The sequence below is a fragment of the Oryx dammah genome, unplaced genomic scaffold, assembly GCF_014754425.2.
Source record: "Oryx dammah isolate SB20612 unplaced genomic scaffold, SCBI_Odam_1.1 HiC_scaffold_22, whole genome shotgun sequence".
NCBI classification, from domain to species: domain Eukaryota; kingdom Metazoa; phylum Chordata; class Mammalia; order Artiodactyla; family Bovidae; genus Oryx; species Oryx dammah.
In genome coordinates this window covers 11,440,076-11,467,392 of record NW_024070206.1, presented here as the reverse complement: position 1 = coordinate 11,467,392, position 27,317 = coordinate 11,440,076, and positions in this window count along the sequence as shown.

The following is a 27,317-nucleotide window of genomic DNA, read 5'->3' as shown; positions in this document are numbered from 1 at the left end:
TTGGCAGTCACTCTCACTTTCATCCCAAACCCCAGGGTCTTAAGCTGCTTTCTACCTACTAATGTACTTTCTGTCTCTATGAAAGAAAGAGAAAGTGCAATTGTTAGTTGCTCACTCGTGTCCGAATCTTTGTGATCCCATGGACGATAGCCTGCCAGGCTCTTCTGCCCATGGAGTTCTCCAGGCAAGAATACTGGAGTGGGTAGTCATCCCCTTCTCCAGGGAATCTTCCTGACCCAAGGACTGAACCGGGGTCTCCCACATTGCAGGTAGATTCTTTACTTTCTGAGCCACTAGGGAATTTGTCTATTCTGTACTTTTCATACAAATTGGATCATATAGTATGTGGTCCTTTGTAACTGGCTTTTTCCACTTAATGTTCTCAAGATGTTTCCATGTTGTAACTTAGATCACTAGTTCATACTTTTTATGGCCAAATAATATGTTATTGTATGGATATACCAAATTTTATTTATCCATCAGTCAATCCAATAATAGATTATAAAAGTATTTGTTTACAATATGCCTATAAAAGAATGCAAAAGGAGACATTGCTACAGATCTTTTAATAAGTCAAAAGAAGATAATATAAATAACTTTAATTTTAAATAAAATTACTAAAACAATTTCCTTAAAAACACAACTTTCTATGACTGATTGACAAGAAAAAAGTATAGGACTATTCATGTTTTCTATTTATTAAGGAAATTGAATTTGTAAGTAAACCCTCCTTACAAAAACAACAAGCAAAACTCCAGGCCCAGATGGTTTCACTAGTGAATCAGTCTAAACAATTAAAGAAGAAATATACCTTTCTTCCACAGACACTTCCAGAAAATAGAAACAGAGGGAACACTTCCCAACTCATTTTATAGGATCAGCATAACCTTGATGCCAAACCTTAAGGACAGGAAAATCACAGGCTAATTTCTGTCACAAAAACCCCAAAGAAAATAGCTAGTTGAATCCAGTGACATAGAAAAAGAATAAAACATTTTGACAAAGGGAATTTTGTTTAACACTTGAAAATCAATGTTTTTCACTATGTTAACAAAATAAATGGGGGAAAGTGGTAAAATAATCTACATAGGTGCAAAATTTTCTTTGGTAAAATTGATTACTCATGTGTTAATATAATAAGGACACTTAGTATGTTAAGAACAGGAGGGGACTTCTCTGGTGGTCCAGAGCTTAGAAATCTACATGCCAATGCAAGTTTGATTCCTCCTCTGGGAAGATTCCATCTGCCTCAGGGCAACAAAGCCAGTGTGCTGCATTTACTGAGCCCACGAGCTGCAGCTCCTGAGCCTGTGTGCCTCAGGCCCATGCTCTGCAATGAGAGGAGCCACCAGAATGAGACGCCCGGGCCCTGCACCTGGAGAGTAGTCCCCTCTCCCTGCAACTAGAGAAAGCCTGAGTGCAGCAGCGAAGACCCCGTGCAACCAAAAATAAACACATACTTTAAAAAAAAGAAAATCAATTTTATTTCTATGTTTCAGCAATAAACAGATTGGAATTTTTTAACGTAACACCATTTGCAGGAACATTGAAACCATCAAAAAGCTAGGAATAAATCTAATGAGAGGTATGTGAAACTCCTCCATTGAAAACTACAAAACACTGATATTTATTAAAGAAGACTCAAATACACAGAATGGCATACCATCTTAATGAATTTGGAAGATTCAGTATTGGAAAGATGTCATTTATTCCTAAATTTAACTGTAATAATTCCAGTCAAAAGCTCCACAGCATTTTATGTGGATATATATATGATGGAATTGATAAGTTATTTCTGAAGTCTATATGGACATGCAGAGGACCAAAAATAGCGAGAAAAATCTTGAAAGAAGAAAGAAAATTTAAGACTTAACACTAGCAGATATCAAGATTTATTGTAAAATTGCAATCATTAAGACAATGTGATATTGCTTTACGGAGGACAAATCAACCAAAGGAGTATTAATAGTATAAAGCCCAGCAAAAAAACCTCCTCACATATACAGTCATTTTACTCATGACAAATATGGAATTCCTATGCAATGGGGAGAGGATTGTCTTCTCAATAAATGGAGAGTCAATCAGATATCCGTAATGAAAAATAGTTACCTTTGATGCCTACCTTAAACCACTCTACACAAAAATCAATTACAGATGGAGTTTATATATAAATGTGAAGGTAGCATAGAATAGCTCCTTGACCTGGGAAAAACAAAGATTTCTTAAACAGAATACAAGTACTAAGAATAAAGGAAAAGATTGTTAAACTGGACCTTAAAATTAGGAACTTCTAATTATAAACAATACTATCAAAAAAGTGAAAAGGCAAGCCACGGAGTGATAGAATATATTTACTGATACCTATAGCTGATAAGGACTTCCTTGTGGCTCAGATGGTAAAGCATCTGTCTACAATGTGGGAGACCTGGGTTCTATCCCTGGGTTGGGAAGATTCCCTGGAGGAGGAAATGGCAACCCACTCCAGTACTCTTGCCTAGAAAATCCCATGGACGGAGGAGCCTGGAGCTACTGTCCATGGGGTCACAAAGAGTCGGACACGACTGAGCAATTTCACTTTCACATTCATAACACGACTGAGCAATTTCACTTTCACATTCATAGCTGATAAAGGATTTGGATCTAGGATTTAATAGAGGTTATTTATTGCTACATAACAAATTACCCCCAAGCATTGTTATTTAGTATCTCACAGTTTGGTAGGTCAGGAATCTGAGCACAGCTCAGCTATGTGGTCCTGATTCTAGATCTCTCATGGGGTTGTAATCAAGCTGCCAGTTAGAGTTGCGGGTTCATCTAAAGACAGCTGACGGGGTCCATAGTTCCTACATAAGGAAGCTTGTCAGCAGACTTTTGTCCCCTGCCTCATGGGCCTCCCCACGGGCTGCCTCATGACAGAGCAGCTGGTTCCCTACAGGGCAAGCAACCTAAGAGAAAGTAAGCACTCAATACAGAAGCATGGTCTTTTTTACAATTCAGCCTTGAAGATGATATCCTATTACTTCTACCATATTCTGTTCAGTAGAAGCAAATCAGTTAAATCCACACTCAAGTGAAAGGCATTACAGGGCAAAAATAACAGGAGGCAGGGGTCACTGTGGGGGCCCATCTTAGAGGCTGCCTATCACAACAATACATTATGGAACTCTTTAAAGCCTTGTCTTAGACAGAGGTTATATGGATATGTTTCTGGTGTGAAAATAATCGAGCTATTCAGTTGTGACTTGGGCATTTTTCTGTACGTAGTTTATACATTAATGAAAATTTGACCTAAGAACATTTTTGAATTCTATGTCAACTATCTCCAATAAAGGTGGTAAAAAAAAAAAAAGAGAGAACATTTTTGTTGAAAAACTCAGGCAGAATTCTAAAGACTCTTATTCTCTGGCTATGCAGTCTAGCTCCGAACTTAGGCTAAAATGGATTTTGCAGATAGAATTAAAGTCCCAAGTCAGTGGATTGTAAAGTACATATAAAAACTTTTTGTTACAGAAAAATATGATAGTGTGATCAATATAAGTATGAAAAAAGGAAAGAATACTATCAATAAAGGGAAGTAGAATGGGAAACAAGTGAGGGAGAAAAGGAAGAATGAAATATTTCACAGGGAGGACCACTACTGATGTAGAAGATTGGAATATAAACTCTGAAATCAGACTGTAGTGTGGGCTTGGATAAATTATTTCATCTCTCTTTGGTCCTAGTTTCTTCACCTGCGAATCTGAAATAGTAATAGGATTGCCATGAATAAACTGTTATTAAGATGAAATGATTTAACATAGATAAACAATTAGAACTCAAAGGGTTACGTATAAGTTATCATAGTGAAACCTCCAATCTGAGCCCGGGGTGTTCCCTTATCATTCACTTCAGTCTTAATTCCCAAAGAGTTTGGAAATTGCCCTCCGAGTGCTTCACCAGCCCAGAGGGTGGCAAGGAAGTGCTGACAATCCCCTAGTTTGGGAAGGTTGGGGCCAGGGCACATTGCTTTGGACCTGTTTAGGCCACGAGCCGTATGTGCTAGTGAGTACCTGAAATGTGACTAGTCCAAAATGACGTCTGAAAATATTCCCTGGATTTCAGACAAAATGAGAAAAAGAATGTAAAATATTTCAATCATTTTGATTATGTGTTGAAATGATATTTTGGACGTATTAGGTTAAATATAAATAAAGTACATTATTAAAGTTAATTTCACTTGTCTCTTTCGACTGTTATGTATGTGTAGGGGCTTCCGTCGTAGTTCAATCAGTAAAGAATCTGCCTGCGAAGCAGGAGACCATCTGCAGCACAGGAGATCTGGGTTGGGAATTTCCCCTGGAGAAGGAAATGGCAACCCACTCCAGTATTCCTGCCTGGGAAATCCCATAGACAGAGAAGCCTGGCGGGCCAAAGTCCATGGGGTTGCGAAGAGTTGGACATGACTTAGCAATTAAGCCACAGCCACAATAAGCAATTTCAAATGACACACGTGGTGCTCATTGCATCTCAACTGGAAAGTGCTTCTTCACACAGTCTGCCTCAAGGTCAGCAGTCAGAGTGATCCTTTAGAAAGATAGTTCAGGTCACATCACTACTCTGCTTAACAATTCCCAGGAATACTGCATCTCACTTAAGAGTAAATGTCAAAATCTCAGCCAAGGTCGACTAGGTCCTTAGTGACCAGCTTTACCCATTGCCACCTCCAATCCCTCTGGTCTCGGGTTGGACCCAGGTTTTGCTGAACCTGAAGCTTCCACCATAGGTGGAACAGGAGGGAAGGACAAGAGGGACTTGGGTCTTCAATAAGGAAAAGAATACAAACTACAAATATGAAACTAAGTACAGAATTGTTGCAAGGGGATCAAACCAGTCAATTCTGAAGGACATCAGCCCTGGGATTTCTTTGGAGGAAATGATGCTAAAGCTGAAAGTCCAGTACTTTGGCCACCTCATGCGAAGAGTTGACTCATTGGAAAAGACTCTGATGCTGGGAGGGATTGGGGGCAGGAGGAGAAGGGGATGACCGAGGATGAGATGGCTGGATGGCATCACGGACTCGATGGACGTGAGTCCGAGTGAATTCCGGGAGCTGGTGATGGACAGGGAGGCCTGGCGTGCTGCGGTTCATGGGGTCGCAAAGAGTCGGACACGACTGAGCAACTGAACTGAACTGAACTGAACAGAATTGTGAGCTAATTTAGAGTGAGAGAATAAATCTCACCAGTAAGCCCCTCTCCTTTGACATTCTTTTAGATGATTTATCAGACCCATGTACATGGAAATGCTTCCAGATTGCAGCCTGGCTCAACAACCCCCCATAAAACTCCCCCAACTCCAAAATCCCCCACAGGAGCAGAGGTCCAGGCAAGTGTTATTGGCCTCACGGTAAAGGCCACTCTGCTCCAATCTCATCTCCTCATATCCACCACTCTCTCTGCCTCCTTGCTGTTCCTCACACCAAGCATGTGTCCACCTTAGGGCTCCTCCACTTGCTGTTTCCTGAGCCTGAAACATTCCATCACCAACTGGCCCTCAGAGCTTGCCCTCTCATATCCGTCCGGTCTCTGCTCAGACGTCATCTCATCCAAGCAGCCTGGCCCCAAGCTGCTCTCCTCACTTCCTCTTTTTGTCACCCTGCTTTGTCTCCAATATCACCAACTGACATAGCATGTATTTGTGCATTTATTTGTTATCAGTCTCTCTCCTTTAGAAAGGAAAATCCAAGAGAACAGAAACTGTTTCTGATAGGTATACCGAGCACCAAGAAGAGAGCCTGGTCCTTGATAGACACTCAGAAAATTTTGCTGAATGAATGAACATATATAAATTGAATGACAGGGAAGCCCTATCATTTTTCAATATGAAATCATTTCTTCAAGGACATAATTGACTCTGCACTCCTAACCTATATCCTATGGTGGCGGTGGTTTAGTCACTAAGTAATGTCTGCCTCTTGTGAACACATGGATTGTACCCTGCCAAGCTCCTCTGTCCATGGGATTTCCCAAGCAAGAATAGTGGAGTGGGTTGCCATTTCCTTCTCCAGGGGATCTTCCCCACCCAGGAATGGAACCCAGGTCTCCTGCATTGCAGGCAGATTCTTTATCATCTGAGCCTCCAGGAAAGCCCCTCAGTCATCATTACTTAGGACCTACTAGGTATATGGTAGCTTTTGTTTTTTTGTCTACCTGGCATGCTTCCTACTCACATCATCCTACTCCAAGTGCTACATTCAGCGTCTACTTGGTAGCTTATTCCCCAGCATCCAAGGATAAGCACACACCCTAGGTCTGGCCAATGGGAGTGCTCCAGAATGATTGGTCTGGGGTGAGTTCGTGACCTGAGCTCAGCCAGTTGGAGCCTTCCTCAAGATTGCTCTTACTGGAGCTGAGGGAGAGGAAGTAAAGAAGCCCAGACTGTTGTGTCTCTTAGTTCTGCTAGAAGGCTGTGAAGTCAGGGCCCTGGACACTATATTCTCTCCCCAGGCAGAGAAGAGATGAGTTGAAAGGACGTGAGCTCTGGCAGCATGGAGTCCTGGGTGATCCTCTGCTTCCGCAGCTCTCGCTTTCCTCTGTCTTCAGCCCACAAGCTCCCCCAGCATCCTTCCAACACATTTCTTTCCGCTTTAACAAATGCCAGTTGGGCTCTGTCACTCACAGTTAAACCTCCTCAATAACACAGTGCATCAGGCACTGGGCTGCTGGCTGAGGATGCAACCACGATTTGGACACTAGTCCTCAAGAGGCTTACAGCCTCCAGAGAGAGACAAGGAGGGAAAACAACTTGCAAAGAAGTACAAACATCATGGGATTGGAACTCACCAGAATTCAAGGCTTGGACACATCTTTCATGACCTTGGTCAGATCCTTAAGTTTTTATGATGATTTTATGTTCAAAGCAATCTAGGTATCTAAGATAATAAAGCCTATGGTCAAATCAATAAATACCACCCGAGCTCCTACCATATGCAAGCTCAGCGTGAAGTGCTGCAATACAGGCTTAGAAAGCACTCTAAGAGGCTTAGGAAGGAGCACTTGCAAAAACAATAAAGCATGTATAGTAGAGGAGGTTCAGGAAGAAGGGGATATATGTATACCTATGGCTGGTTCATGTTGATGTATGGCAGAAATCAGGACAATATTGGAAAGTAATTATCCTTCAGTTAAAAATAAACTAGTTTAAAAAAAAGAATATATAGTAAATATGAAGTGAAGTCATAGGATGTTTTATTCCTTCCTATCTGTGTGTTTGCAAAAGACCAGTTTAGCATGGTGGCTAAGAGTATAATCTTTAGAATCTTCGCTCTGTCTCTAGCATGCAACCCTGGGCAAAGACACTTTGTTTCTCTGAGATTCAGTGTCCTCCTCTGTAAACTGGATAATATAACAGTATTTATCTCATAGGCTATTAGGAAGATTAAATGGGTTAACATGAGTAAAACATTAAGAATACTACCTGGCATATACTAAATCCTCAAAAAATGTTAGCAAACAATAATATATGTAAACAATATAGATTATAAACTCCTGAAAAGCAGAAGCCCTGGCATTCTTTGTGCTCAACTCTCATGTAGAGCTCACTCAAGATTCTTCCACCGCTTTGGCTCAGCAATATTAATTTATTAGCAGATGCAGGCATTGTCTTGCTTATTGGTTTCTCCATCTGCTCGAAATTTATTACTAAATAAAAACAGTTGTGGGGTGGAGGAGATTTTAGACATCTCTGGTCCAAATCCATTGGGCTTTTGTTTTGTTCAAAAACTGTAATCTAGAGAGAATTTAGAAGCATCTGCTGAAGACTGTTTTTAGGTATATTTTGCAGAAATTTGTAGCATCTACTTATATTGTTATGTGCAACCATATTTGGAATCTTCAACCATTTACATATGGTAATATCCTAACTGATGTTCTAAATGTGATGGTACTCTATGTATGAGCCTGCATATAGTTCCTAACTCTTTATAAGCTATGGGTGTTAAGTTGATTTATGAGAAGCTATACATTTTTTCACTCTTAGAATAGTTACAGTTCTACAATCCCAGGTTTGAATATAGATGTCCAGGAGTAGGGTCCCGAGATTAAACTTCACATTTGTTTGGTGCATAATAATATCTTATGTCCGTATTATACCTTGTTTAATGGTTACAGTCACTCAGTGAGGTAGGCAATAGGGGAGTATCATTTTATAGATGAAGAAATTCGAACCAAGAGGTGTTAACTGCCTAAGTTTGTTACTCAGCAATTCACTTTTTCACTTTTAGAAGTAGAATAGTCACAATTCTACAATCCCAGGTTTACCAAGTGGTAACAAGTGGCAGAGCCAAGACTGTGTTGTTTTCTAACCACCAGCCAGTGCCCTTTTCTACTCTGCTGGCAGAGGGAAAAGTTAGGAATTCTTCCACCAAGTTTTACAGCCAACTGTACAAAGGATCTGGCAGTACTTGCCAAGAGTGGTCTGTGTGTGAGCCTTTAGTAAATCCTGGGCTTCCTCTGGTTAGCTCCAGTAGGTCCCAGCCCCTTGACAATAAGGATTTATCCAAGGCAAATGTTGCAGATAACTCTTTTTGTTTGTTTGTTTGTTTTGTTTTGAAAGATTATTTTTTCATGTGGACCATGTTTAAAGTCTTTACTGAATTTGTTACGATAATGCTTCTATTACGCGTTTTGGTTTTTTAGCCATGAAGCACATGGGATCCTAGCTCCCTGAAAGTGAAAGTGAAAGTCTCTCATTGTGTCTGACTCTCTGCTACCGCATGGACTATACAGTCCATGGAATTCTCCAGACCAGAACACTGGAGAGGGTAGCTGTTCCCTTCTTCAGGGGATCTTCCCAACCCAGGGATTGAATCCAGGTCTCCCACATTGCAGGTGGATTGTTTACCAGCTGAGCCGTCAGGGAAGCCCCCTAGCTCCCTGACCGGGATCAAACCCACACCTCCTGCATTGAAAGCAAAGTCTTTACCATTGGACCACCAGGGAAGTCCCAGCAGTATTTAACTGCATCTGCTATAACTGATGGAGAAGGAAATGGCAACCCACACCAGTGTTCTTGCCTAGAGAATCCCAGGGATGGGGGAGCCTGGTGGGCTGCCGTCTATGGGGTCGCATAGAGTCAGACACGACTGAAGCGACTTAGCAGCAGCAGCAGCAGCAGCAGCAGCAGCAGCAGCTATAACTGAGGAACTCTGGAATTGAAAGATCAAAAACAATCATCAAAGAAATAACTTGAATCATGGTGGAGAATCTTCTAGTCAAGTACTCAACCTCTCTGCTCCTCACTTTAAGCTAAAGCAGCCCATAAACCCCCACATAATGTAGCAGCAGAAGATATTTTTGGAAACAGAACTTTTGAACAAAAGCAGTCATAGTTTTGCAGAGTCTATTTTCATTAAAAGAGAGAACCACCACAGTAGAATTTTTTGTCACTAAACAGATGGGAGGCAGCAGGGTTAGAAGGAGAAAGAGGGACTTCCTTGGTGGTCCAGTGGTTAAGAATCTGCCTTGCAATGCAGTGGATGGGATTCGGGTTTTATCCCTGGTTGGGGAACTAAGATTCCACATGCCTAGGAGTAACTAAGCCCATGAGTCACAACCAGAGAGTCTATGCACTGCAATGAAAGGTCTCATGACGCAATGAAGATCCTGCGTGCTGCAACTAACACTCAATGCCACTAAACAAGTTAATTAATTAATTAAAAAAAAAAGAAATAGAAAAAGAAGTAGCCTGAACCTACAGTTGATGGGCTCTGACCCTATGTGGTTTATGATGTAAAGGGGTTAGCAAGAGTGGTAGAGACAGAATGACTGAAGTCTCCATGCAATTACTATGTGAATTCTGAACAGATGAGTGTAAACTGGCATAGACCAGTGCAGAGCATTTGATGTGAGATGTGGAAATGGGTGAAGAGAAAGCCAGACAACGTAAAGGATCTATTACATACAATAACCCCCTTTTTTAGGGAAAATGTTCCTACTCCCAAATTTCCAATAATATTCTTCTACATTTCCTTCTACTGGTGTTATAATATTGCTTTTCAAATTTAGGAGTTAAATCTCCTTGAGGTTTTTTTTTAATACCTATGTTGTGAGATGGAAGTTGATTTTTCGCCTTAAAGTGAGGCAACTCTCCCAACTGTGCACTGAATAATTCACTGATTTCCCGCTGAGGAGTGATGTCTCAGTCCCCTTTGTTATCAAGGTTTTGCCTCTGACCTCCTTTGGTTCACTGCTCTACTTGCTGTTCTTGCGTCAGCACTGTCCTGATGATTCTAGCTTTGCAGTGTATCCCGTTATTTGGAAGAGCACATACCTCTTCTGCCATTCTTTTGAGAAATGTCTTAACTATTGATAGATGTGCTTTTCCCACATATAGTTTAGAATCAGATTCTCTTCAACTAGGATTTTGATGCAATTACATTTAATTTGTAGATTAATTATTGTGAGAATTACTATTTTTACAATGTTAAGCCCTTCTACCAACAAACATAAAATACGCTCTTGATTATTCAGGTTTTCTTTTATGCATTTTAATAGGCTTTTACATTTTTAATCTAGATGTAGTCATCTTTCAGTATTCATGGGAGACTGATTTTAGAAGCCCCCCAGATAGCAAAACTGCAGCTGCTCAAGGTTCTTATATCAAATGATGTAGTATTTGCATATAACCTATGTGCATCCTCCTGTATACTTTTAATTCTTTCTAAATACCATGTCAAAGTTATGTAAATAGTTGCCAGCATGTGGCAAATTCAAGTTTTGTATTTTGGACCTTTCTGGACTTTTTTTCCCAAGTATTTTTGATCCAGAGTTGGTTGACTCAGAGGATGTGGAACCCATATTTCATGTGCAGTCAACATTTTTTTTTTTTTTTTTTTTAGTTCTTCTACTAGTTTATTGCTTGGAGAAGGCAATGGCACCCCACTCCAGTACTCTTGCCTGGAAAATCCCATGGACGGAGGAGCCTGGAAGGCTGCAGTCCATGGGGTCGCTGAGGGTTGGACACAACTGCGCGACTTCACTTGCACTTTTCACTTTCATGCAGTGGAGAAGGAAATGGCAACCCACTCCAGTGTTCTTGCCTGGAAAATCCCAGGGACGGGGGAGCCTGGTGGGCTGCCATCTATGGGGTCGCACAGAGTCGGACACGACTGAAGTGACTTAGTAATAGTAGTAGTGGTTTATTGCTACCAACCCATCTCCCTCCACCCTCTTGCATGCATGCTCAGTTGTGTAACCCCATGGACTGCAGCCCGCCAGGCTCCTCTGTCCATGGATTTTTTCAGGCAAGGATATTGTAGTGGGTTGCCATTTCCTTCTCCAGGTCAACGTATGTTTAATTTCAACATATGCTATAGTTTCATGGCTATTAAATGTAGTATCTTATTTACTGGGTTTTGAAGGTGTATGGGAATACTATTGATTTTTGTATATTACCTTGCTATCTAGCAACCTTCCTGAACTTTGGTGGTGGTTTAGTTACTAAGTCGTGTCCGACTCTTGTGACCCCATGGACTGTAGCTGACCAGGTTCCACTGTGCATAGGATTTTCCAGGCAAGAATACTGGAGTAAGTTCCCATATCCTTCTCCAGGGGATCTTCCTGACCCAGAGATCAAACCAGGGTCTCCTGCACTTCATTTGAGCTATGAGTGAAAGTGAACTTTATTTAGACCTAATAATTTGTTAATTCTCTTGGGTTTTCCAGATAAATGGAAATGACATTTAAATGACAAAAACAACTTCTCCCTTTTCATCCAGTTCTTAGTCTCTCTCTTTCACATGGCAATATATTGGTAGTCCTCTATTATAAACCAGAGAAGGCAATGGCACCCCATTCCAGAACTCTTGCCTGGAAAATCCCATGGACGGAGGAGTCTGGTGGGCTGCAGTCCATGGGATTGCTAGGAGTTGGACACGACTGAGCAACTTCACTTTCACTTTTCACTTTCATGCATTGGAGAAGGAAATGGCAACCCATTCCAATATTCTTGCCTGGAGAATCCCAGGGACCGGGGAGTCTGGTGCGTTGCTGTATATGGGATCGTACAGAGTCGGACACGACTGAGGCAGCTTAGCAGCAGCAGCTATGATAAACGGCAGTGGTGGTAGCGGATTTCTCTGTTTTCTTTCTGAATTAAAAGAGATCAGTCTAAGGGCTCACTGTGTATAGTCTCTGACTTCTAGATCCTCTTTTAAAGAGCTGCTTGATTAGGTCAGACTCACATAGGATAATCGCTCTTGATTTATTTAAAGTCAACTGATTAGGAACTATAATTATATCTGCCAAATCCTTTCCTATCCTTTCCTATCCTATCCCTTAGCTATAATAAAACCTAAAGGTCCTGCCCATGCTTAAGAGAAAGCAATTATACAAAGGCTTGTCCTCATGGGAATCATCTTAGAATTCTGCCTACCACATACTTTAGTTCAAATTCAGGACTACCTAACTTCTTCCATCTTCCACCATTATCTCTTTTCTGAATGTCAAAATCTCACTTCTCAGTAACACCAATACACTTATTTTCTTTATCTTGTAATACACACTAACAATCTCAGAATGATTAAAAAAAAAAAAAACCAAAACTCCACCACCAATGTGATTCCAAAAAAAATTTTTAAGGACTTACTTGGTGGTCCAATGGTTAAAGCTGTGCTTCCAATGAAGGGAGAGTGTGTTCCATCCCTGGTTGGGGAACTAAGATCCCACATGCCCTGTGGTATGGCCAACAAGTTAATAAGATAAAATAAGTAAAATTACTTAGAAATGTTTAAGACTTTATATGTGTGTGTGTGCGTGCACGCGTGCGCATGTGTTACCATTCTTTCATCCGTTGGGTATATTCCACCAGCCATGTAGAGTCCAATTATTTGTTTTAAAGTCACTTGGAATAGCAGCTCCCTGTGAGTAATCAACTTGATGCACAGTTAGGTTTTATTTGTTTCAATTTGTTTTCACGTTTTAGGGATTGCCTTTTAATATAAATTGAATTTTATTATGTTAAATGTTTACATAGTTCTACAATAAAATCTGCAGAACAGATATATTTAGAGAATTCTAGCTTCTCTATTATTGGCTCTTCCTCATAGGCAGCTTTTAAGTATTTTTTTTTAATGATTTAGTCTCCTATTATTTTTTAATATAAGCAAATATGTATATATGTTTGTATCTGATGGAGTGAGGGAATCACATTATGATTTCACAATTTTTAATGGTTATTTTTCTATTCAGACTTGTTTCTCCTTGTGTCATTAAGTATTTTATGTTTTTCCAGCTTTGAATTCCTTTCATTTGGATTTTCCAATTTATTAGCATGCAGTAGTTCATAATCTTTCTAAAACTATTTTGGGGGTACTCTTTCTACCCCCTTCTGATGCCTATGTCAGAAGCTTTCTCTATCTCCTTTATACTTTAATAAAACTTTATTACACAAAAGCTCTGAGCAATCAAGCCTTGTCTCTGGCCCTGGATTGAATTCTTCTCCTCCGGGGGCCAAGAATCCCGGCGTCATAATTCAACAACAACCTTTCATCTTGGGGGCTCGTCTGGGATACTTCAGGACAAGATGGGAGCTAACAATTCCAGCCTCACTCCTTTGAACTGTATCTTGAAAAACTGGGATAGATTTGATCCCAAGGGCTTAAAGAAGACACACCTGGTCTTCCTATGCAATACTGCATGGCCACGGTATCCATTGAAGGACGGCGAATGGTGGCCGGTTGGAGGGTCTCAAGTATAATACTGTTTTACAATTAGACCGGTTCTGTAAGGAACAAGGGAAGTGGGTAGAAGTAGCATATGTGTTGCCCTTTTTCTCTCTGCAAAATATGCCAGACTTATGTCCTAAGGGTATAGATTTGGGCGTGAAACCTTCAGCTCCCTCCTGTCCTCCTACTTTGCCCCCGTACCCAGGACTCCAAGCTTAGCTAACTGAAAGCCAGAGAACCCCCCTTAGAAGGGTTGCCTTGGTCTCAGTGGAAATCCAAACTGAGATTCAAACCGCACACGTGGAAGTCCAAACAACTCCTGTCTCAGTACGACCTCAGACTACTCTGGTTTCAGTAGAAATTCAGACCATCGAAGTAAGAGATGAGATGGAGGACAGGAGACAAAGAGAAAAAGAAAAACAGGTTTCTCCAGTCTATCCCTGGGACCATATGCTCAGAACAGCCAGAGAGACTGAGGAACAGCCACACAAGCTGTTGCCTCTTTATGAAACACCCACCGGGAGAAATAATCAGTCTATGAGAGTTAATAAGACTTTTTCTTATCAAGAAATACAAAGAATCAAGGAGGATCTGGGAGACTATTTAGAGGACCCAGAAAAATATATTAGAGCTTTTAAAGGTGTTACTCTGCTTTATGACCTTACTTGGAAGGATGTGATATATATCTTGGGACAAACGCTGACTCCTGACTCAAGACTCGAGTTTTGGGAAAAGCAGTTGCTTATGGAGATGAATGGCTTGGTAATGAATCAGTAGGGAAGAGGGAGGATGAGATAGAGGCCCTCCCCACTGGGAATCAGGTGGTCCCAACTATAGAACCAGACTGGGACTACAACTCAGCTAAAGGAAGATGGGATCAGAGTCATTTTGTCAGATGTATTCTTGAAGGACTCAGGCAGGCGCGTTCTAAGCCTTTAAACTATAGTAAATTGGCCAACATAGAACAGGAGGAGAAGGAAGCTCCTGGTAAATTCCTAGATAGACTAAGAGAAGCTCTTCAATCAGATTCACTGAGATTGATCCCAAAAGTGAAGAAGGAAAAGTGATCTTAAAAGATAGATTTATCACTCAGTCGGCTCCAGATATCTGCCATAAGCTACAAAAACGGGCGTATGGACCAAATCAGTCTTTAGATACTCTGTTACAACTGGCTCAGATGGTCTATTATGGTAGGGAATATGAGGAAAAGAAAGAAGGGCAAAGAAAGACAAAGGAAAAGGTGGAAGCCTTCGAAATGGCTATGAAAACACTCTTAAGCAGCCAGAGAAAAATGCCCAGAGGGACCCAGGTGAAAAGGGATGGGCTTGCTATTACTGTGGAAAGGAGGGGCACCTCAAGCGGGATTGCCCTCAGGCATCTAAGCCGCCCCTGGCTCCATGTCCGGTCTGCAAAGGACCACACTGGAAGAGAGATTGCCCTCAGAGGTGTAGGTCTCCGGGGTCAGACTCTCAACACAATCAGGACTGAAGGTGCCCGGGGGTCCCCACACAAGCTCCCGACCTAATTACACCTGAGGAACCCCAGGTATTAATAATTGTGGGGGGTCAATCTGTCGATTGCCTTTTAGATACTGGGGCAACTTACTCTGTGCTTACTGAAGCCCCTGGCCCACTTTCTTCCTGATCTGCTTCCGTAATGGGACTGTCTGGACGAGCCAAAAGGTATTATTTCAGTTATTCTTTATCTTGCAACTGGGATTCTGTGCTATTTTCACATGAGTTTCTGATCGTGCCAGAATCTCCCTCACCCCTTTTGGGGAGGGATATACTGAGCAAGGTCCATGCCCTGGAAAATCTGCGGGTCTAGCATTTTGAAAAGAAAATTTGAAAAATTTAAATGAAAATTTGAAAATTTAAAAGAACAGGGACTATTAATTCCCTGTAACAGTCCTTGCAACACTCCTATTTTGGGTATAAAGAAATCAAATGGTAAATGGAGACTAGTTCAAGATTTACGTGTAATAAATGAGGTTGTAGTTCCAAAAAAAAATAAATAAATAAAATAAAACTATTTTGACTGTAAATTATTCCCTCATTATTTTTTACATTGTTTACTTGTATATCTTTCTACTTTTTCTTGGTCTTACTACAGAATCATCTAGTCTTTTCAACAAATTGTTTTTTATTGTTATTCATATTTATTGCTTTTCTTCCCTCTCGCCCACCATCATCAAATATCATTGATTTTTTTCTCTTATCTTTTGCATTGAACTCTTAGCTCTGGTTTCAATATATCTTGTTTGTCAAATAAATGTGTGTGGTGCTATAAATCCCTTTTAAGTGCTATCTTACACACACTTTGACACTTGGTGTTTTCATTGTATTTTGCAGTTTCCTTTATTACAATTTCTCTATTCTAGTATGTAATAGTATTTTTTACATTTTCAGATTTTTAGGAATTTTAAGCTACGCTTTTGTAATTGATTTCTAAATTTATTGCATTATGATCAGAGAGCATGGCCTACATGACGTTAATTCTCTGGAACTTATTGAAGGGCATGACCGCTACATGGCTGATCTTTGTGACTATTCCTTATATTCCTTGGAAAGAATATGTATCCTTTATTTGTTGAGTATAAAGCTCTCTATTAGAGTGAACTGACTAATTGAGTTATGAAAATATATTTTATCGTCAATTTTTAAATATAAACTATTCAGTCTATTAGCTTCTAAGTTCATACACACAGTTCCCGACTTATGATGGTTCAACTTGAGAGTATTCAGCTATATGGTGGTGGGAAAGTGATACACTTTCAGTAGAAACTGTCCTCTGAATTTTGATCTTTGGTCTTTTCCTGGGCTGTTGGTATTCAGTACAGTATTCTCTCCTGACGCTGGGCCATGGCAGTGAGTCACAGTTCCTGGTCAGTCAGATCACCAGGGTGCACAACTGATGTATTGACAACCATGCTGTTCCCAAACAGCTGCTTTGCTTTTCGCTTTCAGTACAGTATTCAATTTCCAAGGTGGCGCTAGTGGTAAAGAACTCATCTGCTAATGCAGGAGACACAAGAGACGTGGGTTCAATCCCTGGGTTGGGAAGATCCCCTGGAGGAGGGCATGGCAACCCACTCCAGCACTCTTGCCTGGAGAACCCCATGGACAGAGGAGCCTGGTGGGCTACGGTCCATGGGGTCACACAGAGTCGGATACAACTGAAGCGACTTAGCATACAGCACACGGTATTTAATAAATTACGTGAAATAGTCAACACTTTATTATAAAATAGGCTTTGTGTTACATGATCTTACCCAACTGTTGGCTAATGGAAGTATTCTGAGCATGTTTAAGGTAGGCTAGGCTAAGCCATGATTAGTGGATTAAGTGTTTTCAGTGTTTTAATGTTTCAATGTTTTCAAGATAAAACTCCGTAAGTCAAAGAAGATCTCTATATTAAGTGTCCAATTATGCTTGTTGATTCTTCTATCAGTTGTTGCTTTATATTTTTTGAGGTGATATTGTTGGGTGCATATAGTTCGTAATCTTTATACCTTCTCAGTCTTGTACTGCTTATGAAGTCCTCTTTGTCCCTTATGAAGGTTTCTACTTTAATGCCTGTTTTGAGTGATATTAAATGGTTTCTTTTGATTCATATTTATCCTGTATCTCTGTTTCCATCTCTTAATATTCGGATAATGGTTCACTGGGCACTCTCTTTGGCAGTGTCATACAACAGCACGACAAACATCAGGATGCCCCCGAGTCCAAGCTCAGCTCCTCAAGTTGCAACAGGTAGCCTCAGCTGTCTCTGATCCTGCACTGCACCCTGCTGATTTTCTCATCATTCTTCTCCCCCACAATGGCCTTGTTCATTATTATATTCCTGTGTTGTAGCACTGTACCTGACATTTAGCAGGCACTCAGTAAATATCTGTTCAGTATGAATGCCCTCAAAGAACATACAGCCTTGCTAGGGAAATAAGATCCCTTTAAGAATAATTGATGGAGCACTTACTATCTGTGAAATCTTTCCCACACATATCACCTCTCTGATCTCATCTCCAACCTTCCCCCTCCCTCTGACTCTGTTCCATCTGCACTGACCCTACTGTTGTTGCATTTACCAAGCTCATCTCTGCTTCAGGATCTTTATACCTGCTCTCCCCTGACTTTTCACAGCTCACTCCACACTTCCGGTCTGCTTGGATGGCATATCCTCAGACAACCTTCCCTAATCGTCCTGTTTAAAATACTACCCTCTCTCCCAATCTAGTCATTCTCTGTGGTTGTTTTTTTCTTTTTAAGTAACAGTTATCACTGTATAATATTACATTATTTGTTTGGCTACATGCTTACTGTCTCTAGAATGTAAGCTCTTTAAAGACATCTAGAACAGTGCCTGGCAAAGAGCAGACACTCACTAAATTTTTGTTGAGAGAATTTTCAGTTAATTCTCAAGGAAAAAGCTTTAAAGTGTGAGGGTACCTATTTTTACGGATGAAGTAAATAAAGCTGCTGCTGCTGCTAAGTCGCTTCAGTCGTGTCCGACTCTGTGCGACTGCATGGACTGCAGCCCACCAGGCTCCTCCATCCATGGGATTTTCCAGGCAAGAGTACTGGAGTGCGTTGCCATGGCCTTCTCCAAAAATAAAGCTGAGAAGTTTCAGTAACTTGCCTAGGAACACAGCGATGGAGCAGGATGTGAACATAGGTCCCTTTGACTCCACAGCCCATCCATAATCCCCACCACCGTGTTCAGTTCAGTTTTCAGTTCAGTCACTCAGTCGTGTCTGACTCTTCGCGACCCCATGAACTGCAGCACACCAGGCCTCCCTGTCCATCACCAACTCCCGGAGTTCACTCAGACTCACGTCCTTTGAGTCAGTGATGCCATCCAGCCATCTCATCCTCTGTCGTCCCCTTCTCCTCCTGCCCCCAATCCCTCCCAGCATCAGAGTCTTTTCCAATGAGTCAACTCTTCACATGAGGTGGCCAAAGGACTGGAGTTTCAGCTTTAGCATCATTCCTTCCAAAGAAATCCCAGGGCTGATCTTCAGAATGGACTGGTTGGATCTCCTTGCAGTACAAGGGACTCAAGAGTCTTCTCCAACACCACAGTTCAAAAGCATCAATTCTTTGGTGCTCAGCTTTCTTCACAGTCCAACTCTCACATCCATACCTGACCACTGGAAAAACCATAGCCTTGACTAGACGGACCTTTGTTGGAAAAGTAATGTCTCTGCTTTTCAACATGCTGTCTAGGTTGGACATAACTTTCCTTCTAAGGAGTAAGCGTCTTTTAATTTCATGGCTGCAATCACCATCTGCAGTGATTTTGGAGCCCCCCAAAATAAAGTCTGACACTGTTTCCACTGTTTCCCCATCTATCTCCCATGAAGTGATGGGACCGGATGCCATGATCTTCGTTTTCTGAATGTTGAGCTTTTAAGACAACTTTTTCACTCTCCACTTTCACTTTCATCAAGAGGCTTTTTAGTTCCTCTTCACTTTCTGCCATAAGGGTGGTGTCATCTGCATATCTGAGGTTATTGATATTCCTCCCGGCAATCTTGATTCCAGCTTGTGTTTCTTCTAGTTCAGCGTTTCTCATGATGTACTCTGCATGTAAGTTAAATAAGCAGGGTGACAATATACAGCCTTGACGTACTCCTTTTCCTATTTGGAACCAGTCTGTTGTTCCATGTCCAGTTCTAACTGTTGCTTCCTGACCTGCATACAGGTTTCTCAAGAGTCAGGTCAGGTGGTCTGGTATTCCTATCTCTTTCAGAATTTTCCACAGTTTATTGTGATCCACACAGCCAAAGGCTTTGGCATAGTCAATAAAGCAGAAATAGATGTTTTTCTGGAACTCTCTTGCTTTTTCCATGATCCAGTGGATGTTGGCAATTTGGTCTCTGGTTCCTCTGCCTTTTCTAAAACCAGCTTGAACATCAGGGAGTTCACGGTTCACGTGTTGCTGAAACCTGGCTTGGAGAATTCTGTCTCCTAATGAAGGAGATGCAAACTCACAAAACCGTAGGGAATCAAATGCGAGCTGGGGGCTTGTGGTTTCTCCGATGAGATCAGCTGGGATGAAGTCACTGCTCGGCAGAGGGCTGGGCGCTTTGGATGACTGAGAGTTGGAAAGTAGGGACGGGAGTGAGGGCAAATCCCTGGCTCAGTCCATGATTGCCCACCGTAGCCTTTTCCTTGGCTGAAAAATCGGTTCTGATTTTCTCCCTGGGGGAGCAGGGAGGGTAGAGGGTAGGCTGTAGGGGAGAAGGGCATAAGCCTGCCTTCCCGGGCCTTTGGGTCAAACACTTCAACAAAGAACCCTCACCAAGGAGACTCATGGACTGCGGTTAGGAGGGCGGTACAGATGCGAATTCTAACCAGTGCAGCCTCGGGCTAACGAGTGCAGCCTCGGGTTAAGTTCAGACCAAGTCTAAACTCCCCTTAGAAGCAGATTATCTGTGTTGGGCAGAGCGGTTGCGGGGGAGGCATCCAGGCTGGAGGGGGCTTCTGAGCCAGAGCTTGTGTTTGTTCGTTTATTATTTTCGGTTGCGCTGGGTCCTTGTTGCTCCATGCGCGCTTTCTCTACTGGCGGCGAGGGGGCTACTCTCGGGTTGCGGGGCGTGAACTTATTGCAGCAGCTTCTCTTGTGGAGCGCGTGCTCCAGCTGTACGGGCTTCGGCAGCTCTGGCGCACCAGCTCAGTAGCTGTGGCCCCTGGGCTTAGCCATCCTGCAGCACATGGACTATTTCCAGCTCAGGGATCCAACCTGTGTCCCCTGCGTTGGCATGCAGATTCTTAACCATGGGGCCACCAGGGAAGTCCCAGGGTGTCTTCTTTAGAGAGGACAGGGGTTACTGTTGAACCTGGTAGGAGCTGACCTTATAATCAGCCTCCCCCAGAAAGGATGAGGGCGAGGAAACAGCTTCGACCACAAGCGGCGTCCAGGGCCTTCTCATTTCCAGTGATAGAGGAGGCTCGCTTGGCCCGGGAGAGGGCTATGGCCCCTGGACATCTTAGGAGTAGACTGTGGCTCCTGCCACGCTTCCTCACTGGGGTCACCTTGCAGGCCAGGCTCCAGCCAGTTCTGGGTAACCAAGGCAAGGAGAGAGCAGAGGGCAGGAAGCGTATAGGGACAGTTCAAAGGCAGCAGCTGGGGGCAGCTTATCAGCTGTTCCTGGGAAGTGAAAGTCAGCCAGGCAAAGGAAAAGGGAAGAAGCAAAAGCAGAGAGGCATCAGCCACCACCGGGAGAAAGGGAAAGAAAACTCTCAGCGGGCTCAAAGTGTTCTGGGAGGCTCAGAGAGTGAGGGTCCTGCTGGCCACTGTCTCTCTTTTTAAATTTTAATTATCTATTGGCTACCCTGGGTCTCTGTTGCTGGGTGCAGGCTTTTCTCTAGTTGCAGAGAGCACGAGCCATGCTTCAGCTGCAGCCCGCAGGCTCCTCACTGCGGTGGCTGCTCTTGCTGCAGAGCACAGGTTCTAGGGTGCAGCAGGCTCTGGAGCAGTTGTGTGCGTGGGCTCAGTTGCCCCACAGCAAGCAGAATCTTCCTGGACCAGGGATCAAACCTGTGTCCCTTGCATCGTCAGGCGGATTCCCAAACACTGGACCGCCAGGGAGGTCCCTGGCCAAAGGTTTTCTTGGAAGAATGGGACTGAAAGGCTGAGTCTTGGAACCAGGTATCCTTATCCTTTTCAGGGCTCCTTCCTGAGAGGTAGATGTGAGGTGTATGCTGCTCAAATGCTCACAGCATCCTTCTTCTTCAAATTGTTGTTTAGTCGCTAAGTTGAGTCTGATACTTTGCGACCCCATGGACTGTAGCCCGCCAGACTCCTCTGTCCATGGGATTTCCCAGGCAAGAATACTGGAGTGGGTTGCCATTTCCTCCTCCAGAGGACCTTTGCAACCTAGGGATCGAACCCGCATTATGGCTCCTAAATTGGCAGGCGGATTCTTTACCACTAGGGAAGATCCTGCTTCAAATGCCTCTTCCCTAAAAGGTGGCACTTGATTATCCTCAAACCTCTAAAAAGGTAGTAACTGTAATTTTGGTCCTAGGTTAGGTCAATTGTTTCCCTCAAGGCTGTCTCCCAAGAAAAATGCTTTAAAAATAATAAAAGACGTTGGCGATGTTAAGGTAAGATACCTTCCCTCAGGGCTGAAAGATGAAAGTCCTTTGTACAAACACTCATTATAAAATTCTTATGTCACTAAAATGATGCCACAACACAAATGCCAACTGTTTTTTAAATGTTTTGTTTTTGCTTTTGATGAAATCATCATTTACAGGGCTCCCTGCCTGCAAAGTTCTCTCTTGTGCCTGTGATGCTAAGTGAGACTGTTGGATGACAAGTTCACTTGTTGGGCTAAAAACTGTCTAGATTTAAGGCTGATTTGGTGTCTCCTAGGACAAGGAAAGACTGGATAAATTATAACTCTTTCAGTTAATGTTAATCACCATTCAGTTATTTACTCTAAAGTATGGTGCCCCAGTAGGCTCACTCTGTGTCTTTATTGAGTGACAGAATGCTTGAAAAATGAAAGCTTTTGGTTGAAAAGCATTTAAAGTACATAGAATCACAACTGTGGACGTCTCCTAAACATTCCTTTCTATTCCTCCCCTTCCCCATAAATTTTGCATTTTAGGCCCTAGAGTTATGGGTCCTAGAGTCTAGGGCCTTGCCTTTGGAACTCTGATCCAGGGACCAGCAGTATCTGCCTCATCTGGAAACTTGTTAGAAACATAGACACTCCATCTCCACCTTGGATCCACTGAAGAAGATTCTGCATTGTAACAAGACCTCTGAGTGATTTGTGCGCGTGTTCAAAGTTCGAGAAACACTGCTGTAAGGCACCTGGGCCCCTTCCTTCCTGAGGCATCAGGTTAGGAGGCCCTGCTGGGGTCTGGCTTCAGCAAACAGCTATTAGGGTCACTGGGCAGCTCCACAAAGCACAGTGTGTGGAGGGCTGGACGCTACAGAGGGTTCAAATCCCAGTGGTACTGCTGAAGGAACTTTATCACATGGGCAAGTGGCTTAAAAATTTTTAATCTTACAGAAAACTTGCAAGAATAGTACAAAGAACTTCCATATAGCCTTTATCCCTATTTACCGATTATTAACATTTTGAAGAATCCGCCTGCTAATTCAGGAGATGTGAGCTCAATCCTTGGGTTGGGAAGATTCCCTGGAGAAGGCAATGGCAACCCACTCCACTATTCTTGCCTGGAGAACCCCATGGACAAAGGAGCCTGGCAAGCTATAGGCCATGGGGTTACAAAAGAGTAGGACACAACTTAGCAACTAAACAACGGTAGCACAATATAATACTACTCAACAATAAAAAGGAACTAGGTACTGATACATAGGATATTTTGGATCTCAAAAACAACATGCTGAGTGAAAGAACCCAGTTACAAAAAAATGCATACTATAAGATTTTATTTATGTGAAATTCTAGAAAAACCAAAACCTTAGCAACAGGAGCCATGTCAGTGGTTACCTGCAGTCCGGAGTACGGAGGTGAGGACTGACTGCAGAGGGGCAGAAGGGAACATTCTGGAGTGATGGGAGTGTTCTAAAACTGGGTCATCATGGTAATCGCACATGTATACATTTACCTAAATTCACTCTCCACTTAAAAAAGGTTAATGTAGATTATAGTCTAATGCAGATTATACCTCAATAAAACTGTAAACAAAACCCAAACGTATCCATCTTCCGCTGGAGTTCAACTCATGAGTGTGTCTTCCTTCACAGCCTGGCTCCAAACCTATCTTCCCAGTCTGAGCTCCCACCTCTCCCCTCCGCGCATTCACTCAACCAACATTCGAACATTCCATGAATGGCCCAGGGTTAGACATTCTGCAGAGGGCCAGAAAAGAGAACCTCTGTCCTCAGGGAACTCACAGTCCAGTCTAGGAGCAGAAAGAAAGGGTGCCCAACATGGACAAACTCCAGGGATCCTAGAGGATCACTGAGTCTTAAAGGAGACAAAGAAGAAGATACATTCTAGTCACTCTGAATTTCAAGTTTCAATTTAATCTTTTGAACAGAGACTATGGATTCACACTCCATTCACATTCCCCTCCCCAACTCATCCCCATGCTCCACTCTGGGATTCTGATAGCTTCTGTTCACAGCTGCTCTTGTGGCCCCTGATGGATCTGGCTCTTATAGCCATTTACTAAGGAAAGAAAAAAGAGAGAGGGAGGGACGGAGGAAGGAAGGGAATGGAGCCTTGGACCCATCCGTCTATTCTCTTCCTCATCGAGCCTGGCTTTGGCCACCCAGAAAGCTAAAAGAGGGCTTCCCTGGTGGCTCAGTGTAAAGAATTTGCCTGCAATACAGGAGACACAGGTTCGATCCCTGGGCTGGGAAGAGACCCCGAAGAAGGAAATGGCAACCCGCTCCAATATTCTTACCTGGAAAATCCCCAAGGACACAGAGGCCTGGTGGGCTGCAGCCCAGGGGTCACAAAAGAGTCAGACTTGACTTAGTGACTAAACAAAACAAAGCTAAAAGAACAAATCACTTGAAAAGTCAAATGCACATCAGTCATACTTTAAGTCAAAGGAGATGACAGGGTTTACTATAGTGCTTTTAGGAATGTGGGAATCACAGTATTCAGGTTAATCAATGTCAGGTGACTTTGCAAAAGCAACTTGGATAACTGTAAAAATAAAACAAGACGCTGGGTTAACTCTAAAACCTCTCTGTACTCTCTCTTGCCTGGAGCCGTGAGCTGCTAACAGCTAGGCCATTTCCAGAGGAATACTGTTATCCTATTCCCTCCTAGGTGGGCAGTGCAAGAGGTGAGAGCTCTATGTCTCCACTTCTGGGATGAAAAGGTTAAAGCTCTGGATTCTCCTTACCCTGTTGTTGTGCAGATATTAAGTTGTGTCTGACTCTTTGGTACCCCGTGGACTGCAGTAGGCCAGGGTTCCCTGTCCTTCACCATCTCCCAGAGTTTGCTCAAACTCCTGTCCGTTGATTCGGTGAGGCCAACCAACCATCTTGTCCTCTGTCGCCCCCTTCTCCTCCTGCCTTCTTCAATCTTTCCCACCATCAGGGTCTTTGGGGAAGTTCCATTTCACAGGAGGTGGAGCCATCAAAAAAGACAAAAGAGGAAGAAAGCTTTCAAGCCTTTGCCTGCCCAGGACAGGATGGATCTGGGAAATGAGACGTTTCATTCAGGGAGGTTTCAGGAAAGTTGGCAGGTTAGCTCCTCTGGGGCTGTGGTCTTCAAAATTTCTTACTTACCTCCTAAAAGAAATTTGACAAATTATGTTTCTTCTTGTATTTTTAAAGGTCATAGTAAAATGTTTCATCCTAAGTATAAATAATTTCTGGCATATTATAGGTGAAAGGGAAAGTGAAGTGGCTCAGTCGTGTCCGACTCTGCGACCCCATGGACTGTACCCTACCAGACTCCTCTGTCCATGGGACTTTCCAGGCAATAGTACTGGAGTGGATTGCCATTTCCTTCTCCATATTATAGGTATTGCCGTTTAAAAATAGGATTGTTACATCATTCTTTAAATGTATCCAAGGGAATCTAAATACCATGATGCAACTAGCGTCCATTTAAAAAAAACACGAACAAGCAATTCTTTAAGAGAAATTTAACACAATTCTTTTTCTCCTTATCTTGTATTTCTATTCCACTTGGCCCTGAACGTTTTAATGTGATATTTTAGACTGCAAAGTCTTTTATTGATCAGTCTATTGTATTTCCTTATAAAAAATTGAAAAAAGCTCTGAGTCCCTAAGTTTAAAATGTTTATCTTGATCATATTACCAATAAAATTTTGTTATTTTTGGTTCAACTTTGAATATCTAATTTATCTAAATTACATATCATGAATTTTGATCAACTGTTACAATCACAGCAGAAAGGAACCCAACTTTGTAAAGCAATTATCTTCCAATTAAAAAAAAAACTGTTAAAGTGTAAAATATTTTTGCTGGAATAAAATAGGGTTCAGAGTCAACTATTTCTAGTTTACACTTGTAAGGATAGAAGCATGAAACATTTTGTTCATTCATTCAACAAATTTTTATTGAGCGCTTCCTACATGGCAAGAGGAACTCTAGGCACTTGGGCTAAACTAGTAAACACTACAGACAAATCTCAGCTCTTGTGGAGCCTACATTCTAGGGGAAATGACAGACAATAAGCAGTACATGTAACATATAAGTATACAGTGCAGTCTGTTAGAAGATAAGAGCTATGGGAAGACAGATCGGGGAAGGGGAGCCTGGGATTTAGAGTGAGGGCTCAGAATAGGCTGTGATTTTAAAAAGGTCAGGGTGGGCCTCAGGGAGAAGATGGTACTTGACTAAAGTAGGTGAGGGAGTTAGCAGTGCAGATATCTGGGGAAGTGGGTGGCAAGAAGAGGGAACAGTTAATGCAAAGGTCCTATCTTGAGAGCTTGGCTGGTGTCTTCTGAGGTCGGGTAGGAGGTCTGTAAGGCCACAGCAGAATCATCCAGGAGAGGAGGAACAGAAGATGAGATCAGAGAGGTAAGGATCAGAAGTGTGGCAGTGCTGCAGATCTCATAGGACCCTGCAGACTATTTCAAGGATATAGACTTTTAGGCTGAATGAAATGAGGAGCCACAGAAGGGATTTAAGCAGACGTATATTTTAGGAGGATCACTCTGGCTGTTATGCTGAGAATCGACTCTAAGGGGCAAGCATGAAAGCAGGGAGGGCTTTGAGAAGACTAACTCTAGCATTAGGTGATGGTGGAACGGACCAGGGGCCAGTGGAGGTGGTAAGGGATACTTTGGCTCTGGACTAGACATGGGATGGATAAGAAAGAGGGAAGTCTAGCATGACTCCAGGGCTTTTGGTCTGAGCAACTTCAAGGATGGACGTGTCATCAACAGAGATAGGGAAGTGGTTGGGCTGAAGAGATCTGAGGGAGAAGACGTGTAGCAGGCTGCTGGTATCATCATCTGGAGTTCAGATGAGGAGTTGAAGATAAAGGTATAAATTTGGGAGTTGTCATCCTATATGATGATATCATATATCTTACAGGGTACTGCAAGTCAGGAGACCTGATTAGATCACCAGTGAAATGTGAGTAGATAAAGAAAACAGAAGAAATCCAAGGAATGAGCCCTGGGCTATTACGAGGTCTGGGAGAAGAGACAGAATCAACAAAAAAGAAGTCAGGGAATGAAGGATCTGAAGAAGTGAAGAGGAGGAAAAGCAAGAGGGGGCAGTTTTTTTTTTTTTTTTTAAAGGGTGAATCAAGTGGTTAGCTGTGTCAGCTGTTACAGACAGGTCCATTTAAGATGATAATTGAGAATAGGTCATTGGACTTAGGCAATGTGAAGTTCACTGTTGACCTCAATAAGAACAGTTTTCATAAAGCGATAAGGATAAAAGCATGAATGGAGGGGGTTTAAGAGAGTGTGGGAGACCCTCTCGGCTCAAGACATAAAATACACACATATGTAATCTCATGTGTGTTGATATGATTCTATTACATATGTGTACAGTCATAACATACACATTATATTTGGCATGCTTTTGATTTTTATATTAATTGTACCATATGGTATATGTTCTGTTGCCCTAGAGTGGGAGATGAACAAGAGACAGCACAGGAAACTCTTCGGAGTTTTGTTATATA